General features: G+C 37.2%; 1 long non-coding RNA gene across 1 annotated transcript; it reads right to left on the bottom strand.

Moving 5' to 3' along the window:
• Positions 1 to 6,667: 6,667 nt before the first annotated feature.
• On the bottom strand, positions 6,668 to 7,711 carry LOC121049763. Its single transcript, XR_005801254.1, has 3 exons — positions 7,497 to 7,711; positions 6,969 to 7,043; positions 6,668 to 6,888 (listed from the first exon to the last, which is right to left on the bottom strand). It is a non-coding gene; the product is annotated as an uncharacterized LOC121049763 (long non-coding RNA).
• Positions 7,712 to 21,561: the final 13,850 nt, after the last annotated feature.

Below are 21,561 nucleotides of genomic sequence, written 5' to 3'. Positions count from 1 at the left end.
AAGAGGGAGAAGGAAAGAGAAAGAAGGAGAGAGAAACAATAAAAAAATAAAAGACAGGTGAGTTTGCCTCTATCAAATTTGACAGATGAAGTGAAGATGTTATTTCCATGTCAGATTAGACATATGGGTTGGGGTGATATCAGAGGTCTTTTATTATCGTTGGGCATTCCAGGTGGCAAATGACCACTCCGTTGGAGATGGTCTTAGAGCATCTTCCATTGTAGGCCATTTTCTCATTTTTGGCCTACCTTTCTCTCCCACTAATGCCACTATAAGCCATTACATGGATTTAAAAAAAAAAAAAAAAAATTGGCCTCCTAACATTTTGAAGGCCAAATTTGGCTTCCCATTTTATAGGCCAAATGGTGGATCCCATCTGTTTTTTATGTTTTGTTTCTTTATGTATTATCTTTTATACAGTAATGAAATAATAGTTTTCTTATATAAATGTGTTATTTATAATGTTTCTAATTATAAAAATTACACCATTTTAAAGATCTTATTGATATATTCAATATGAGCCTAGTATTTGATATGTTCAGAATTTTTTTTACTTAAAAGTGTCATTTTCAAGTTTTATGAGACACACACACGCACATATGTTTTTATTTAAGTAAAATAAACTAATTTTATTAATAGCCTCGTCAAAACCATACTCAGAGATGATGATATTTCATTTTTGGTTTATAGAATTTGGCTTACGATGGCAACACTATTTTTTGTTGATGGGCCAAATGGGCATCTTGGAGGGAATATTCCCTTTTTGGTAGGTTAAATCTGTTATGCCTTTGGCTGATGGTGGAAGATGCTCTTAGGCTGTTGATTCTTCACTATATATGCAGTAACAGCGTCTTTGCACAAGGATTGAGAAAGTCAGCATCTAGGAGCGATGATGAGAGGGAGGCGTTTTAATTTTTATTTTTTGTAATTAATAGTTTTATTTTGTTTGATATAAAGACATAGTGGAAATTAATGAGTCAAAAATAACTCCATGTCAGATTCCACATAATTTGGTATGTACTTTTTGGTATAAAAATTTGTGATTTCTAGCATTTTTTCTTAGGGAAATGATGGAAAAGGTCACATTAGAGTGTGAAATGATAAAAAGGTCACCTAGTTTCCTACTTGATAAAAATATCCATTATGAATTGTTAATAATATTAATTTAGTCATGTTTAGGGAAATCTCTATTTTGTGTTTGGTCCAAACCCTAGGTTACTTGACCTAGTGGTAATAGGATTACATTAGAAGGATTTAGATTCCTATTCAATGTATAATTACTTTCCTTGTATGATTCGGATACTACACATTGTAATCCTCTATATAAAGAGACCCCTATTATCAATGAGAATACACAGCAAATTCCTCTCAATTTCAGTTTCTCTACAACACGTTATCAGCACGAGCCCTATCTAACTGCTTTAATGAAGATAAAACAAAGCCTGTGAGTAATCCCATGATCGGTCGTAGTCTTGAGCCTGAAAAGATCTGTTTCGTCCAAGGGATGAGGACGAAGACTTATTAGAGGCTGAAGTGCCCTATCTAAGTGCAATAAGCGCATTATTGTACTTAGCTCAATGCACAAGACCGAACATCACATTCGCAGTGAACTTATTAGCTCGACACAGTTCTGCGCCAACACGCCGTCATTGGATTGACATAAAGACAATCTTTTGATACTTGAGAGGTACGATTGATATAGGCTTGTTCTATCCCTACAGAGAGAAAAGAAATAACGGAAGTGTGGGATCAGACTCCACAAGGCAAAACGCCACCTTTCGTGCTCCTCCTCCCTTCCATCAAAATGACAACGATGTCTTGATGGGTTTTGCTGATGCAGGGTATCTCTCTGACCCTCACAAAGGTCACTCCCAAACGGGTTATGTCTTTACCATAGGAAGCACTGCGATATCTTGGAGGTCTACAAAGCAGACCCTTGTTGCTACTTCCTCAAATCATGTAGAGATTATCACTCTACATGAAGCCATGCGAGAATGCATATGGCTAAGGTCTGTAGTTAGACACATTCGAGGAACTTGTGGTTTGAAGTCTACCACAGATGAACCTACATGCATTTATGAAGATAATGCAGCTTGTATTGAGCAAATGAAGTTAGATTTCATCAAGGGAGACAACACCAAGCATATATCGCCTAAGTTCTTTTACAATCAGCAACAACAAACACTTCTAAATATTGAATTGAATCAAATCCGTTCAGAGGATAATGTAGCGGACTTGTTTACCAAGTTGTTACCTAAATCCACCTTCGAGAAACATGTGAAGAGCATCAGATTAAGAAAGTTATCCGAACTCCCATAATTGTAGAAATCAGGGGGAGACCTTGACATTAGGGGAAGGTATGATGTCTATATGTTCGATCTCGAAGAGTGAAGGACTTGTTGTGCTCTTTTTGCCCTTCGACCAGGGTTATTTTTGTCCCACAGGGTTTTTGTTACCTGACAAGATTTTTAGTGAGGCAACGATCAAAGCGTCATCACCGAGTTTGAGCGGCACAAGGGGCAGTGTTGAAGGATGTCGACTACTCCACATTCACGCGTGTTGTGCTCTTTTTCTCCTTCGACCAAGGTTGTTTTTCCCACAGGATTTTTATTACTTGGCAAGGTTTTTGACGAGACAACTTAGAAGCGCATAGCAAAAGCAACACTATTGACATGGAATATCCAAGGGGGAGTGTTGTAAATGATAATGAATATTCATGCAATAGGTATTGCTTGATGTATGTGATTGACATACTTGATGTATGCAATTGACATACTTGATGTATGCGATTGACAGACTCGTGATATGTGATTGACACTTGTAATGTGCGATTGATTAGTATAGCTATTATGTATTGCCTTTTGTATACATGATGTAACCCTATATAAACCTCATGGTGAGATGAATACAATTACAACATTTTCCAATTCTCTACAACAGCTCAGATCGTGTACTTCAGATGAAGATACAGTTGGCGTCCCAACGGTTGGCATATTTTGTGAAAGCTGCAGCAAACCCTTATTTGGTGCTAATGTTGTATCTATCTTTGGAAGAGAGTTGGAGCTAGCACACCTCAATGTATTACAGAATACAGAAGAAGCAAGATCATACTTCCAGTAAGTATTTGTACACTTTCAGCTACTGTTTATTTTATATTTATGTGTTAACTTCAAAAATTTAGTACTAATAACACTATAGGAAAATGGATCATTCACGACGTTCAAAGCGCGCCGTAAATTACAATTTACGACGCGCAAAGTCATGCAAAAGTGCTTCTTTATAGACACCGTCGTGAAATTGAGTTTCATTTTTGAATTTTATGGCGCGCAAAAAGCATGCCGTAAATGAACCCAAAAGCACGTCATGAATCTATTCCCGCCAATTAGAAAATGTTAAACTCACGACATCAGTGTACGCCGTAATCAACACTTACGCACGTCGTAATTTCACATCGTGTGCGCCGTAAATCAACAAATGCACGCCGTAAATTTACATTTTGCACGTTGTAAATAAATATTTATGCATGCCGTACATGGACAAATGCTGTGACGTCCCGAACCCGAATTCACCGGTTTACTAGTCATTTGGACGGTAAACAACTTTTACTTTCACTTTTACTGTCGTTTCAATGCTTTTAGGGGGCCCTAAAAGTTGACTTTTTGTTCGGGTCAAAATTTGAGAAAATTTTCTTCGTAAAAGTTGTAGAGGACATTAAACCGAGTGCGTGCATATGTGGTACATAAAAATCGGAGTTCGTATGTGAAAGTTATAAGCGAAATACTAAAGGTACTGTTCATGTGGTAAGTTTCTATAAATAGCAAAGTTACTGTGGTAAGTTTCCATTTTTGGAAACCTACCGGCCTTTTCTCTCTCCTCTCCCCCGACCTTTTTCTTCCTCTTCGGCCCGATTCTTCCTCCTCCGGCCACCCCACGATGGAATCTGCACATCAGCTGGCTCGCCTCCTCACCCTGGTCACGTCTGTGGTGGTGTTTTGCAGCAATTTGGCCGGAAGAGCTCGATTTGGAGCTGTGAAGGTTACTGTAGCAGAACGGGATTTTCATCGATTTCCGGCGATTCCGGCCGTCTCCGGCCACCAAACCGGCGTCGAAGGTTCGGTTTTTGTCAATGATCATTTCCCCTAAAGTCTTTCATTTCAATTTATAGTGTGGAGGTCGAATTAACGATTTGCAATTTCTAGGGTTCTTGGTTTTTCTGGAAAAATTTCACCGGCCAAATTGGAGCCCTTCAAGGTAAAATTGGAACTTGTTGTAGTTGTGAAAAATGTTGGGTCTGTTGAGTAGGTGGTGCTGCCAAAATTGGGTGGCCATCGGAGGTGGTGGCCGCCGGCGCGTGAGGCCCACGCGCTGCCACTGTTGGTGGCGCGTGGAGGCGTGTAGGGCAGTGTTTTAATTTCAGTTTTTAGCCCATTAAATTGTAGAAATGTTGTAGAGCTTGTATGTGAAGTTTGGTGATTTTTGGAGGCATTTGGAATTGTTTGTGATTTTCTGAAGTTTTGAGTTTTGTGATTGCATTGTGGGAAATCCGGCCGTCGGATTTCCCTCGTTTTCGTTGTGGAATTTGTAAATCGAGGAATTGGTGTTAATGGTGAAGTTTGGATTAAATCAGAGAAGAAATAGAAATGTTAATTTATGAGGATTTGATGTGGGAATCGTATTTAAATTCCGGATTATTATTCACGAATTATAATTGTATACAGGGCAACGTGCCGAGCTACTGATCGACGTAGGAAACCGGTAGCATGGTCGCCTAAATAGTACTGTGAGTGGACATTTATTTTAAATTAATTGTGCATGCAGTATATTAGCATTTTCCGATTGAGATTTAATTTATAATTTGAATTATTGAGTTTTATGGTTTTATGAGATTTAGTTTATCGAGATTTATTATGAATTACGAGATTAGTATTGAAATTCCTTCCCGAGGGCTTTTAGTAGATTTTTGAGATAGTCATTCATGAGTTATTGAGTTGAGGAATGATTTTCGGGAAGTGACTGATTCAGAAAATATTATGAGAATTATGGATTTCGAATATCGGTTTTTATGAGGATTCACGAGTACGAATGTTTCATCGAATTTTTGAGCATGATTGATTTATCTAGATTTATTGAGTTTTGAGCTTCGCACTTATCAGCCTTGAAGTTAGATTGAGTTTTCTTTCCGAAAGCATTTATTGATTTACAGAGTATTTGATTTTATGCTTTCAAGGATGCTTTCGAGGATTTATTGAGATTTTGAGGTTATTTTCAGTTTCTTGCGGAGGCTATTCAGTTTATTAAGGAGGCCAGTTTTGGCGCATGCGTATCTTACCTAGTTGGCAGTCCCTTCAAGGTAATAGTCTGGTTGGCAGTCTCTTCCAGACTACAGCCGGGTTGGCAGTCCCATTCGATGCATCACCTGGTTGGCAGTCCCTTCCAGATGACATGAGGTAGTTAGTCGGCAGTCTCGTCTACTACATGTGGTTAGTCGGCAATCCCGTCTACTACCTGTGGCTAGTTGGCAGTCCCTTCTATCCACCGCCTCCTATTCCGGTTGGCAGTCCCTTCCGATGCGTCATCTGGGTGGCAGTCCCTCCTAGATGGCATGAGATGACTAGACAGCAGTCCTTTCTAGTCATCAAACGAGCCTCATGAAAAGGATGTTTTTATAAGGATTGAGGATGAGATTTTAAGAGATTTCAAGATGTTCTTGTTACGTGATTGAGATTTCAGTAAAGAGGATTATTAAGAGTGTTTTCAAGATTGTTACTGCATGCGAGATTTTAGAGAATAACTTGGGAAAGTATTAAGTTTTACTCATACGTACATTTTAAAGTACTTATTTTTTGTCCACTCACTCTAACGGATTTTAAATGTTTTCCCCTGGGCCCTTCGGTTTTAAATGCCCAGTTTGCAGGTCAGTTTAGCTTGAGGTCGAGCGTACTTGGAGTTGAGGCATAGCTGTCATAGCTTCTGCATTATAAAAGTATTGGTCGTTTATCTTGTATTCTACCTTCTTGTACACCTAAGAAATAGATTGCTCTGATAACTCTTGAGATTAACATTCTTAAGTATCAGAATTGTTTGTGAAATGGGAGATGTTGTGATATAGGGAGCAGGGTGGCTCCAGGAGAATAAGGATGGATGATTTAGAAGTGTAAATGTTTTTCTACAGATTTTGGGTTGTCCATTTTAAGGGGAAGTTCTGTCAAATTTTTGGTAGAATTTCTTCTAAGGTGGGATCGGATTTCAGGGTGAAATCCGGGGCGGGTCCTGTCAAATGCATGCCGTAAATTTGTTTGTTCTTCCTGGATATTTTCCCAATTTCAATGAGCTATTATGTTAGCTTTTCTTTACATTTCCACAGTACATTAACTCAAGCACCCAAAAGTAAAGTAGACAAATTAAGAAAATGTGCATTTTATAAAATTATCCATTATATTCAACAACTCAAATTAATCCAATGTTGAGAAACTATATATTCTTCAAACCATAACAAAAGAGGCCTTCAAGATGAAATAAAAGGCAAGAATGAAAGAGAGGTCTAAAACTTGCCTCATTCCTTAATAAAAGTCAACCTCATTCCTTTCATTTTCAGGTTCCATAACAACATCATCTTGAAAGTATGCATCTTTCAAAATTCTGTACGTTTCTGGAACTTGAACATTCTCTTCTTGTACATATGTTCTCGACTTCTCACCATGTAAGATCCGACTAACATGAAGAGGATGGATCTCATTCATGCACAAGTGACCAAAAACTAACTTAGGGGAATGCCACTGCATATTATTGCAGAGGCGACAAGGGCATTGCATGATAGCTGGATTCCCCAAGCTGGTGTGAAGTCTATCAACATACAATTGGGCTCCAGCATGGTAGGTTTCAGAGTTTCTAAAGAACAGAAAAAACAGTAACAATTTTACTAATAATCTACATAATTAAAACTTATGGCCTAAGGTTTTGAATATAACCTGGGATAATATATCCATTCTGTATCCATGGAAGCTTGCCTAGGTGGCTCCAATTGTCTTTTAATTATGAGCAAACTGAAATGAAGGGGAGCTTGAGTTTAAAAGAAGTTGTTTATTGTTCAGTTCACAATATTAATGGTCACTTTTTCTAACTATTAAGCTATTAATTGATATATTTCATTCAATCACTCCATATTTATACATATCTGCTAATTCAACTAAACTCGTAAAGTAACACTAGTACTCAGTACATTTCAAATATAGAAGGCATCCCAATATACACCTACCAAACACATGACCACAACAGTAAAAGAAATATGAATAGAAGGCAGCACAATATAAGAATGCTATTGTTTCCAGTAGCATTAATCTAAGCATTCAATATAAGTACATTTCAAATATAGAAGGCATCCCAATATACAACTACCAAACACATGACCACAACAGTAAAAGAAATATGACTAGAAGGCAGCACAATATACCTTTATGTAAAGAATTACAATTATAGAACAATAGAATAATGCTAACCTGGAGTAAGAGAACTACTTTAGAGAAGATGTCACCCATTGGACGAAGTTGTTTGACTGCATCTGTACTTATATTGAAGAGTATATTAGCGACTAACTGCAATCAATCAGGAACTCAATTAGTCCATTTGAGGCTTTACAAAAGTACAACGAAGACTTGAAAACTGTAAACAAGGGACCAGCTGAAAACTGTAAACAACGAAGACTTGAAGACTTGAAGGCTTTCCTATTGCCTTCAAGCATAGTACCCTCCTTCAGTGTTGATTGTGCTTTGTTCTCCAATCTGAGTGCAGAAAGGGCAGCAACCTGAAGATAAGATGCAATTACTTGAGTTTGCATTGCATTGTTTAGAGCTTCCTTAGTGGCAAAAATTACTTGAGTAGTATATAAATATATAATTAGTCACGTTTTGAGCCAAATAATGTATACAGAACCAAGTATTACCAAGCACAAAGTATATAAATCAACCACAATGGGAGCACATTTGAGTTAAACAACACCACAAATGCTAATGGCAAATCATGCTTTCAATTCTTTCAGATACATATTTTGCAAGAAACTTGTGCAGATCTATATATGTAGAAGCTAGCAGTTCACTTTCACAATTTGTGCAACTTCATCAAAAGATAATAGTTAGAAATAACCAAACACTTGCCTCAATATTCTTAACAGTAAAAACCATACAAGGATTTTGTGATCCATAACAGCATTACCCATAAGGACCCAGTAAACATTTTTCATTAATAAACATTTTTCTACCTTCAAACTGACCCATTAGCTAAGCCACAAGAGAAAGCTACTAAGGCTCGTCAGATTCACATTCTTTGTGGCTTCAAGAGAAAGCTAAGCTACCAGCTCACTCAAGAATCAATAGTCACCAACACAAGAATACTAACCTTTTCCTTTTTTCCCTATCTTTTGATAAACACTTACGAATGAACAAAAATCCAGAAAATCAGATACAATCTAACTTGGAAATTCATAAGCAGCAGAGCATGTGAAAATGAACCCAGCAATTCATAAGCTCTTAGCACTACTTTGATTGAATGAACTTGTACGTTTTCACATGCAATTACTCTCTCAACAGTAAGACATGCAATTCATAATATGAACCCAGCAAATCATCTTCACACAAAAAAAAAAAAAAAATCCAGAAATGCATAGAAGAAGTAAACCATTACACTAGATGAATAAAATCAAAAGAGAAACCCTTACAGGAACGCACACCAAGTGTTTGACGAAATAACGATAACAAAAACTTCAAGAATCAACTGCAGTTACTTGCAGAAAACCAGAATCGAACACCGAGTATGTAAAATCAAAGCTTCAAAGCTAACAATCACAGTAAATTTCAGCAACAATCACATTAAAGTTGTGGATGAGAGAGAAGAAAGTACCTACTATGGCCGGAGCAATGGGAGAGGAGGAGATCGGAGGAGGCCGGAGCAATGGGAGAGGAGGAGGTCGGAGGAGGTCACCTCATTTTGAGAGACGAGGCGGAAGTAATGTAGAGGGAGAGAGAGACGAAGCCGTGCTTTTTGTCCCATTTGAGCTAATTTAATTTTATAAATGGGACAATTTTTTATACGTTGACATCACAACGTGCAATGGAAAAATGTCGTAAATTTTAATAAAAGTGTGATTTTACGGCTTTCTTTGCAAACACGCCGTAATTTTCTTCAAAAAATTGCAAGATTTATGGTGTGCATCTAATATACGTCGTAGCTGATACTTATTCAGGGCGCGCATTTGATGCACGCCGTAAATCTTGCATCGTGAATTTTCCATTTTCCTGTAGTGTAAGAATATTTGTGTTTGTAGAGAACATATGGAGCTTTTGAAGCATATGTATCCTAGGTTCCAAAAAAATGAAAAGTGGCTGATCGATAAGCAAAATCTGACTATTGCTAAGTGGATAAGGGAGAGGGTTAGTGTTGTAGACAGAAGTACCAATTTTGATTTCAAATGTACACTAGTGGTTGTGCATTAATTTATTCATAAAATTTCACAAGTTCTCGAAGAATTTGGCGATCCTAATAATGGTGTCTCAGAAAGGTTGAGGTGGATTGCAGATGGAGTGAATTCAGATGTACCAACATTTTCTAGTTACATGGTTAATGGGGTTCGTTTCAATACTAAGGATCTAGACGATGTTAGGAAAGTGCAGAACAACGGTGTTTTTCTACATGCTGAGGCTTTACAGGGAGCTAGTGCAAAAGATAAAAATCCTAAGAGATATAGCATTCATGGTAAGTTAAGTAACAACTATTATAAGTTAATGTTTTGCTTTTGCATTTATGTTTAGAAGTTAAGCTTTAATTGACTGGACATTGTTGTGTAGGAACTACATGAAAAATAAAAAAGGAAACGGGCTTTAAGTAAGTATCCTCACAGGTTGTCGCGTAAAGGATACGCTGGATTGGAGGAAGAACTGGTAATCAACTTTAATTTTCTAGGTTTGTGCTTATTGATTTGTCTATCTAAATGTAATCTGCTCCTAGATATTGGTTTAATCAATTTTGCAGTCTGGAACAATGGATGAATTTGAACTTGATCATGTAACAATGTGGATAAAAGCACGTCAATATAAGAACGGTGGGTTTAAAGATCCTTCAGTAGAGGAGAAAACCAAAAAAATTGTATGTATATTTGGTTTGTGACAGGCATTCTGAATTTAATGATACAACATCACTACCATATGATATGTCACCCCAATCACTTATACTTTTTCAGGCTGAATTGAAGAAAAAAGAGGTTGAGGGAGAGAAAAGCACCTGTGGCACAGATGATGTGTTGACATTGGCATTAGGCAATCCTGAACATTCTGGAAGAATAAGAGGAGTAGGGGCAAATGTGCCTAAAGCTGCCTACTTTCACCTTCCAAGACGCCGAAAACAAAGTGTTGAACAGAGCGTTAGGTTGAGTGTCCAAAAGATAATGGAACAAGAGAGAGAGAGAAGATTTTGGCTGAAGAACAAGCAATTTGGGAGGAGAGGTTAAAGAGGTTAGAAGCAAAGTTTGACGGGAAGGTTGTGGAAAAAGATTCCCCCAAAGTTTCCACCATTGACAAGCAAGTCGGTTCTGGACAAGGAAATTGTTCAAATTTACATGAGAAGGGTGCCAAGGGAAATGAAAATCTTGTTCATAGCACTGTTAGGAAATGTTTGGAGTTAGAACAACCTAAGGAGCTTCTGAAAGATGTGAATCCCACTGATGGTGTGGACTTGAATGCTACTAAGAAGCAAGATGTTTCAAATTGTGTCATGGTTGATCTGGAAATCGAGCAGGTTGAATTTCAGGTAATTGTAAATGTGTGCTACATTGAATTGTGTGTTATGTTGCCATGTTATATATTCACCTATCTTATAGTGTCCCATTTAGATGCCTCTTTATCTACTACATATTTGTATCCTCTTAGCCCTCATATTGACCTTGTAATAATTTTTTAGGCACAGACAAGTGGGACAGAGTGCCAACTGGCTTCAGGTTCAATTAATAATGTTGTAGCTATTGCAACGATTATAGAAGTCAATGCTGGGAACGACTAGCTTATCCATGGTGTTCCGTTAGGGGAGGGAAACGTGCGTGTGTCAATTGTACGCTCTCTAGTGGATGAAGCTTTGCTTCCATTTCCAATCAAAGATGAAATAATGACTGTTTATGATGCTATCAGGACTTATGTAGCCTGGCCTAAAGACTTGATAATTTTTCCAGCACATAAGGTAACAAATTCTACTTATACCCTTGATTTAAATTCCCCTATATTGACCTCTTAGAAGAGAATGCTTATACAAGTTCTGTCTTTTTTCATTACATAAGGAGATGGCAGCAAAGACTAAATCTATAAAGAAGAGAAAAAGGGCAGAAGAACATGATGATGAGGAAGATCTAGACATGGCATCATTGGCACCGTAGATTCCTGCATCCCTTAAAATAGTATGCATATGGGCCAAAGAAGCACTGACAAATGGGAAGACAATTACCTGCACATTTGATGAAAAGATTTTCGGACATGCATCGAAAACTTTTGTTGCTAAAAATGATATTAATAACTTTGTTACCATGAAGGAAGTATCAGGGAGCATCATATGCATCTATATGAGGTAATTTACTTGGTTCAGTTGGAATTTAAGTGTACACATGTCCAGGTAATTGGTGTTAATGTTATATATTATTTGATTTGTAGTTACCTTTATGGTCTGTTGAAAAAATCAAAGATGGTGGAGATGGTAGGTTTTATGAACACTTCAGATATTGGTGCCATTGGGTGTGGTAATCCAATTGAGCGTTCTCATGCAATAGCCAATAGGATGAAAAACGCAAAGCGTGGCCAGATTTTTTTTTTACCATACAACTCTGGGTATGTAATCTTGATATATTGTATAAATGGATTTTTAAATTGATAAACTACTGGAATATTGCCATTTGTATATAACTCTAAGAATTTTGTTGTTTTCTGCTTTTAAAGTTGTCACTGGATGCTCACCGTAATAAAGCCTGACGAAGACACTGTCTACTTCATGGATCCATTGAAGAGGAGACTCATTATAGAAGAATGGAAGAACATTGTGGACAAGTAAGTTGTTAGTTTTTAACAAGTCCCACTATTAAATATCATGTTTTTGGTTGCATATATTCTGTTCTTTAACATAATTTTTTGCTAATATTAAAGCAGCATCAAAATACATAATGCTCAAGTCAAAAATCAAAGCTGAAAAGCAACTACTTGGAAAAATTGTGCGGTACGATTTATGAAACATTTTTTTTTTTATGATGTTAGATTTAAGTAGTTGACTAAGAATTTTTTTTTTCATATGTTTTTAGGGTATTCCGGAGCAATGGACTGACAAAGACTGTGGATATTGCATAATGAGATATATGAAGGATATAGTGGAGGATAAGAACTTGGACTTTTTCAGCAAGGTAACTAAAACTTGCTTGAATTATGGTTATTGAAATTGTGGATTATGCTTATTAAAATTTTGGTTGCTTCTAGCTAAGATACTTATTTTACTCATTGCTGCATGTTAAGAATCTGTATTGTATTGGTATTACTTATTTTGGTTGTAATAGCTAGCTGTATCATGCAAAATTTACCAGAATTTGCATAGCTAGCTGTATTGTTGCATAGCTAACTGTATCACATATTGCTGCATTGTTTCATAGCATTACTGCATTGTTGCATAGCTAGCTGTATCACCTATAGCTGAATTGTTTCATAGTAATTTTGAAACAATTTGTGGTGGATCAGTTTACAGTTTTGGAATCTGTTCAAATTGTTTCATACTTATTTTGCATGTTTTCTAGTGGATATATTGTCATTATTGGATACTAAGTGCAAAATCATTTGTTTTAGTGGGAGAGAAGAGGCAAAACAGCTTACACTCAGCAGCATATTGATGAGGTCAGAACGGAGTGGGTGAAGTTTGTAGTTAAAACTTAAATGTAAGCAGTACTATGTGTTTGGAGAATTATTTTGGTAACCTTGATTTTACAAGATACATTACTTGCTAAATTGAGGCTACTTTTGGTTGGGATGGCTAGATTGTGATGTCTAGACATGAATTTGTAGTTTTGGTGTGTTTTGGATATGGCAATGTAAGAATGATGTGATATAGTAGCTATTAAATGATGTTGGAACTGATTTGTACCAAATTTTTCATATTTGTCTAATTTTATAAATCAGTTGTGCTAATTTTACTCAAACAACACATATAAGACAAGTAACTGTAGTATCCATAGCTATCAGAAAACACAATGGTACACAAAAAAGAAACAAACATTGTCTGACATCTATTCAGACAACACATTCATGAATTAGCCATTGTCTAGAACTACTTGCAACAATAGAAACTAATTGTAAATCTTGTCCCTACTACATTCAGGCAACACATATACTGAACGAACTGTTGAGTGAGATTCTAATAACATAACAGAAAAAAATTGTAGGTGTAGTCTGAGTATATTTCAAACAATATATTCAAACAACACATTGTTGTTTGCTATGCAATTCAGACAACTGAAAGAAGTGAAATTTACTCGTAGGATAAATATTTGGGGCAATAGAATTCTAAAACCACTGATGTCTCAATTACACTTGACACAACAATGACAAAATGTACTATTGTTTGAGATTCATATCAGACAACACATCTTTCATAAAGTTGTTTTCTCTCATACACTTCATACATCAGTCAGTTAAGGAAGGGTTGTTGGATATACATCTCACACAACACATTGCTGAAATCATTGTTGTACTGAAGTTCTTTCAGACAACAACATATTAATAAACTGTTGTCTGAAATGATACTCTACAACAGATTAACCACATTATCAGACATTTGGAAAATTTAGACGACATATATTCATCTATACACGTAGTTTCAGTGAATATCAGACAATAGTTTTTGACTGTTGTCTGATTGAGGCCCATCAGACGACAGGCTACTAGACAACAACACTTTTTTCATTCAGACAACAGTTATTTGACTGTCGTCTGATTCACATTTTGTAGTAGTGTATAACCACCAAATGTGTTATCTTATATTTCACAACATGAACCTAAAATTTACAGTACGAATAAATAACAGCACTCATAAAATAATCAAAGAAATTACCGTCCACATCCTCATCCATGCCATCAGCTTCTTCTTCAGAGTGAAATCTATTCAGTATGTTGATCATATTCTACTTCGTTTTGTCATTCGGCCCCAATTACCCAAGCTGCCCAACCACATTATCTTGCATAAACAACTCAATGCATTGAATATTATGAGACTGCTCACCACAAAATCACCAAAATCATTAACCAAAATTTCCCCAAAACAGAAAACAAGATATGAATCGGGAAGGAAAGATATATAGAGGAGTTTTGTCACAACGTATTGGTATGAAAGCATATTTTTCCCCACCAAAATTCTGCAATACCCTCATCTCTAGACTCTAAATGACAGATGACTGAAGTTTTTGATATGGTTGGTCCTTTATTTAGTGTATTTGTTGTATAATACATATGTGTTTACTTTTTATTTTATTGGTTTGGCTAATTAATAAAATTTAGTTTCTGATAAGTGATGCAAGAACAAGATGGTACTAGTAGTCAAAATGAGAATGGTTTACCCAAATCAATACAGAAGAGCTTAGATTGTGAGAAACACATAAACTAGAAACTCTAAAAACACTCTTGAAGTCCAATGACAACAATCTGAGCAGACCTAGAAATTAAATGAAGAGCACTGAAGTAAACCCCTAAACTATAGCCCTAATATTAATCCAACAGAGTAGAAATAGCAGAAATCAGAAATCAGATAAAAATATTGAAAAGACAAACCTGGATTTGGGAGGAGAGAGCTACACCCGTATTCTAATTCTTTAGCAAACCATCAGACAAGCTACGAAACTATAATTTTCTTTACGCAAATCTAAATACAAACGCTGAGATCTACAGAAATTTAGCTCAATCTACACTACCATTTGGTTCCCATGAAAAATGTAGTTAAGATAGAATGAAAATTTCATCGATTAGAACATTTCAAGCTTCATTTCTTTGCAGTTCTCAGCTACCAAACACAGCGTTTATTAAAAAGAGGGAATTAGAAAGGAGGGGAAGTACCTTGAAGGAGGGAGTGTCACGAATCACTAGGCGGTAATCGACGGCAACGACAATGTAGTTTTCAGAGTCATTGATCCAAGGCCAGAGCTATAGCTATCAGAACTGTCGCCGGTGCCTAGTCCGTAGAAGTATTGAAGCAAGGGCACTGACAAGTCCTACGAGCACATCATCATTAAGCTTTGCCAATGCGGCGAGAATTTGGCTTTTCTGACGTTGTAGCTGTGGCTGTTGAGCAACAAACCGAAGCTCCAATGGACCTAGCATCCCAAACCTTGATCGATTTTTCGACGGAGGCGGTGGTGATGATGCAGTCGTCGTACTTGTTCCAATCGCAGGAGAGGATCTTGAACTCGTGCGCCGGGATGATCATGGTGGATCTAGGCTCACGCACGTCCCAAATGCTTGCGATGCAGTCGCCAGAGTAGACGCAGTAGGTGTGCTCCTTGAAGGTGCGGACGGGGGCGAGGCAGAGAGAGATAGATTGGGATTGGATAACGGGAGGGAGAGAGAGCTGCCAGTGGCATCTTTGATAATTACGCTTAATTTTAGTGGCAGCTTGTTAAGAGGTGACATTAATTATCATGGAAACATTTGTGTATCCTGAATTATAATAAGATACTTCAAAATGGCATCTTTTATCATTGACCCTTTCTTCTTTCAAAAAGGAATCCAAATTGACCGGATCAACCTAATACTCCAGAGGGAGGTGGGTCATAGGTGATTGGGTGGTGTATTTTTATTATTTTTGTCATCTTCTGTAGAAGACAACAAATAAAAACAAAAATTGAAAATTTTTTTTGAATGATAGCTAATATATTGATCTCAAGTCAAAATGACAATTATATATCTTTTCGCTGCTATTACTAGACAGACAAAAAGTTGTGGTAGTACCACGTTAATACATATGGATAGACCACTCATTAAACAACTAGTGCTCACTTAATAGAAGCAAGGGTATAAGCTATGAACTACGACGTAGCAAATAGGCAAAGTACCTAAAACTCATTAGCGCACACTAAACTAACGAGCATAGGTCTCTAGATATATTTAATAGAAAATGCTTAAGATCCCAAAAGATTATACAAAAAGCCTATATCAAATGACATCATCATCTTAATCCTAATAAGTTCCAGCATGTCTTCCTATTAAATTCTTTTTAGTCAAAAATAAAAATAAACAATATGAATAAAAAAGACGACGATAACAAACCTCAGCGAACTCTTAAACCTTAAAATCCCAATTCTTAAACCTTAAAATCCTCACCTCAATTTTGCAGATTTCAGCCATAGTGTATGTAGATCACCCATTCTCAATTACCGATGTAGACATAATGATGGAGACGTCTTACCCCCTCAACAACAAGCCTCCAATCAAAGAGATAGCTCTCGACATCGCCCTTCTCGTCATCGGAACCCTCGACATTATCGTCGACACCCTCATGGCCTATAACCCCGTCGGCGGTGACAAAGCTCACGATACTCTAACGCCACCCTTCTCATGATTTTGTTTGATTACTTTCAATTTGCTGATTTTCTAATTTCAGGGTTTTGAATTTCAAGAGTGTACTTATTTGCGATTCTTGGTGGGATCTTGTTCATTCCAGGCTCCTATTACACACGGATTGCTTATTATGCTTACAAAGGATACAAGTGCTTCTCTTTCTCCAATATACCGCCTATGTAGCAGCAGTTCCTTGACTCTGCTTCAACTTCCCATGTACATATCTCTCCTTCACTTTTAGTTCTTTCTTTTGTAATTCATATTAATATTAGTATTAATGTTGTAATGGGATTTGTTTGCTAGGAAGTAGCCTTCTGTTTCGATCACAATTGCGTGTAGGCGGATGGATGGCTAGTCAATTATTTTTCCTTAAAGGACATGGAGTTTGATTGCAAGCATTTCTATGCGTGTATTTGCATTCTAAACACTAGAATTAAGCTGATCTCCAAACCAATTGTTATGTGATTAATCCATTTTATTTATTTCATAGGAAATAAGCGGAGTCAAGAAAATAGCGAGAAATTGAGATAATTCAGAGTTTTTAGAAGAATAGACGATTAATCCTCACACTTCGACACTAACAAGAGACTGGAACAATGAGAATCTATGCGAATTTTCTTACAAGGTGATCAAAGTGGGCCCGACTACATGACTTGTCTTAATTAACTTCTTGGTTAATTAAGGCAGGAAATGCCACTAGGTTAAGCAGGAGAAACGTACCATGTGACGTGGGGCAGCCCAGTCAAAACTCAAAAACTTTTAACTGTGTTCCGAAACTATCCTTACTTATTAAAATAATACTCAAAACACCCCCTTGCATGTTCACTGATTGGGCAGTCTCACCAGCCACGTGATACGTTTGCCATACGTAAGAATCTTTCATTAAGCAAAGTCAATGGCTGCACGTTTCATTTGGATTGTTTCTAGTCAAATATTGACACGTGGCATAAAGGGGCTTAATTAATATTACACAGACTTCGCTCCTCCTTTAATTAAACCCATGTGTAGCTAGCGATCTCTCGTTCTGCTTTCTCACGCGCCATCACAGCAGATCACTTCCTCTTTCTTTTGAGACCAACACACGGTAGCCACATGTTCCTTATCCTCTTCTTACCCTCATGATACCAACGCAGGCATCCATATATTCAATCATTCTTCTCTCTCTCGGTAGAATAGCAACACCCACACTACCATTCCACCACTATTCCACAACTCTCTCACCCATTCTCCTAATTCTTTCACTCTTCCGAATTAATTTAGGAAATTCCCATTGGGCTCTTCTCAAATTTCATCAAGGAAAATCATCAAGACCTTAATTACATCTGGGGTAATTAGGAGGATTCAAGCTTGTGAGATTTACTCACCTCTAACTCTGCTGCGTCTTCTCACTGTAGATAAGAACTCAAATACGCTCCGTCAATCACCTAAGTATAATACGATCTTAACTTAGTTCACAAATCGAAAACGATTATATTTCGAACTCCCATTTGCCCTAAAATTCCGAAAGTAATGTCGATTGAAGCGAAACTTCATCCGAGACCACTCAAGGTCCCCGGAATACTTATACGATCAATCTATCAAAATTTGAAGCAAATTCGACAGTCAGATCCTTGCAGATCGCAAACCGAAGCTAACGCGTAAAACTGAAACCTTAGCATGCATCAACTTTCTCCAAAATGACCTTATGATATATCAAAACTACCGGATCGATGCATAGATGAATAATATGAAAAACAGAACACAAAAATAAGGCGGACGCACTGCCACACGCCACCACAAGCTGCGGGTCAGAGGACGGTCAACGTCAGGTCAACCACCTCCAATGCAAAAGTCGTCAACTACAAACTTGTTCAAAATGAAGGCATGATCAACTTTCATACGCAGAGCTAAGTGAGGAGAGGTCTAGATCATTCTAGATCAAGCTTGGAAGTTGAATTAATCTGGGCTCTCAGATCAGATCCCAGATTCAAAACGGGACGTCAATTTTCAATGCTTGATCTTTCGCCCTACACTTCAAATCGTGATGCAAGGCTTATATGTGGATGATCAGGAGGAAGAGGAGATTCCAAAAATACAAATCAATCGCCGAGGGGTTTCCCGAAAAAGGGTTTTCCGGCCTGGTCCGTTCCGCTCTTTTTGGTAGCTTTGATCTCGGTTTGGAGGCTGCACCAGGGAGAGAAAACACAGTAGAGATGACCGCGAGGTCGAGCCAAGTCGGTCTGGCCCGGGTTCTTGGCCGGAGAATGCTTGACGGGGCCGGAAATTCAGGGTCGGGTCGAGTGCAACCCGTCGGGTCTAAGCTCTAAGCCGGGGGAGGAAAATGAGAAAAAGAGAAATTTTGGGATTTAATGAAAAATCCCGAAATTTCTCCTATTTATAGAATTTTCCCAAATTTTCAATCATTCATAACTTCTTCATACGAACTCCGATTTTCGCGTTCCGTATGTCCACGAACTCGTATCGACGCGCTATACAACTTCGTGAAGGAAGATTCTACAAAATCCTTACACATAAAAAGTCAACTTCGTAACCCCCCTTAAAATGTGCATTTCGAATAATTATTCGCCCGAAAATAATTTCACTCCACCCTCGAACCACGAAATCATACTAACGAACACTTTATTAATTCCCAAAAACCATTAGGAATTAATAACGAATTTCTAGGGTATTACAATGATACTAAAAGCACACAAGAAAAATATAAAATAAAAACTATAAACAATCAAGGTGAATATACACAAATGAAGGCACCAAACTCGGTTTAGCTCACACAAAGCCTCTTCAAAGCCACCAACTTGTAGCCTCAAGGTGAATATACACAAATGAGCGTAGAATTTTTATTGGAGAATTTGAATTGTGAAATTCAAATTAAATGAAAACTAAAGTAAAACCAAACAACTAATTATCGAACTAGAAAATTAAATTTGAGTTTTCAAATTAATGGGAACAAGAGGGAGTGTCGGTGATTCACACTAACTATCTTACAAATGCCCATGCCAATTTCACAAATGCATGCATTTTCTATATGTGTTAAGTCTCATATCTAGTATCGGTCAAGGCTACTAAACCAATTATCATGTTGGTGTATTGATTATGCTGATTAGGGCCACAATTAACTCTCTAACTTAGGCATTACGCCAGTTAAGGCCGCAATATCTAAAGTTAGAGGCTTAGAGAGCAAGATAATAGAGACCCAAGCAATTGTACCGAGGGCCACAGTTGTGACCTAGATTGGGTTATCAGAATCATGCCCTTGGCCAGGGTATGGTTATGATTCAGTTAGAGCTCTAGTCTGTCCGCTTTTGTATGTCATAATGGGTAACAAGTAGGTTACTTGCAACTCATGAGTACGTGTTTTTAAAAGAGAATTTGGGAAGTATTCTTCTTTTAATTGTCCAAGGAGGGACTTGAATTTCATATTAAATTGTGAGTTGAAAATAATATGATTTTCTCACTTTGGTGACGTATGTTACTCTTATGAGGTAAGGTTGTCAGGTTTTGAAAACGAGTCAGTGTGGGATCGTTTTAATGGAGTTGAAAGGGTGATTTCGGCTTATTTGTATTGTTTGCTTTTATTATCGATTTCAGTTTTATTTAAATTATTTGTTTTAATGCAATCTCCTGAACTAAGTTATATGCAGGAGAATTGTGTGAATTTGGGTGATCTCCTGAACTAATTTTCTATGCAAGGATTACTAATTTTTACCTAGTGTGATTGTATGTTTGGTTGTGTGTGGAGTTGAATATTGTTGCTTTAATTTATCTCACGAGTTGAGAAATTATAAGCATGCGTGACGTGAGTCATTTTAATTGAGATTACTCATACGAGCTTCAAAAGCTTACCGGGTTTGTTGTTTACAATTCCGGTGCACTATTCCATGGTGTAGCAGTTATTCCTGCAAGTCAGGACCACCAGGGTTGAAATCGAGGCGAGGAGTGCAGCAGTGTTAGGTTCATAACCTATTTTTGTTAGTGTACTGCTGTTTTTGGTATGCTCCTAGCGAGCGTGTACATTTGTATATTAGTTCTCTCGAGTTTTGTAACACTTGTCGATGTGATATACGACTTAAGTGATCGAGTGTTTATTGACGTTTTGTTATTGCTTAGATTAAATTGAAAAAGTTTCTCTGTAATTTCGGGAAGTTGGTTATGTTTTCGCGTTTCAGATTCGAATATCTTTATTCAAAATTCAGGGCGTGACAATCATACCGCCAATTATCTCGGTTAAGTCCAACGCCTGATTCCCGAGGTACGATGGTCAAGGTTCAAATACTTCCCTTACTTGACAATGATAGGTGCGCTTGCGTAAAATATGTATCAAGTCAGCTGCCAAGGTGTTTACTTTTCTGCATTACCTTAAGAAACTGCAGATAATGAAGATGGTACCAACGCACTAATAGATTCGGGCATACAACACATGGTGAGGGACAAATATTTAGGGCATGTTTATTTCACACGACTATCATACTTTATCTTAATTTCTATAATGGTCTTGAACTCCTCCAACATAGTTTATGATATACTAATGCCTGACCCATATTTGGTGCTCCTAAAGACTACATCAAAAGAAATAAGAACTATTAAAAAGAAAGAACAACATCAGAAAAACACCAAAAGAAGTCTGATTGATGGAATTGATAAAGAACAAAGGAGAACCAACTGATGATTGACAATTAATCAAGTATTCAGTAACTATGCAAAAAGCCAAAAAGACAAATCTCAACCTTAAACAAAAACCATTCCATAAACCCCACAAAAAAAAGAAATAAGGAGAGAAAAGCACAAACGTGAAATTGATCACAATTCTTACCAGGTCAAGCTACCCAAACACCAAATTAATCAAAATTCTTAACAGATCAAGCTAGCTAGACACCAAATCCTAAAAATAATTATAACCCATAAATAAATCATCTTAATAAAACAAATTATAGTAGATAAAGAAAGAAGAAGACAG

The sequence above is a fragment of the Rosa chinensis genome, chromosome 6 (assembly GCF_002994745.2).
Source record: "Rosa chinensis cultivar Old Blush chromosome 6, RchiOBHm-V2, whole genome shotgun sequence".
Lineage (NCBI taxonomy): Eukaryota > Viridiplantae > Streptophyta > Magnoliopsida > Rosales > Rosaceae > Rosa > Rosa chinensis.
Note: the sequence above shows the minus strand (reverse complement) of the source record. Positions and strands in the feature narration are given on the sequence as shown.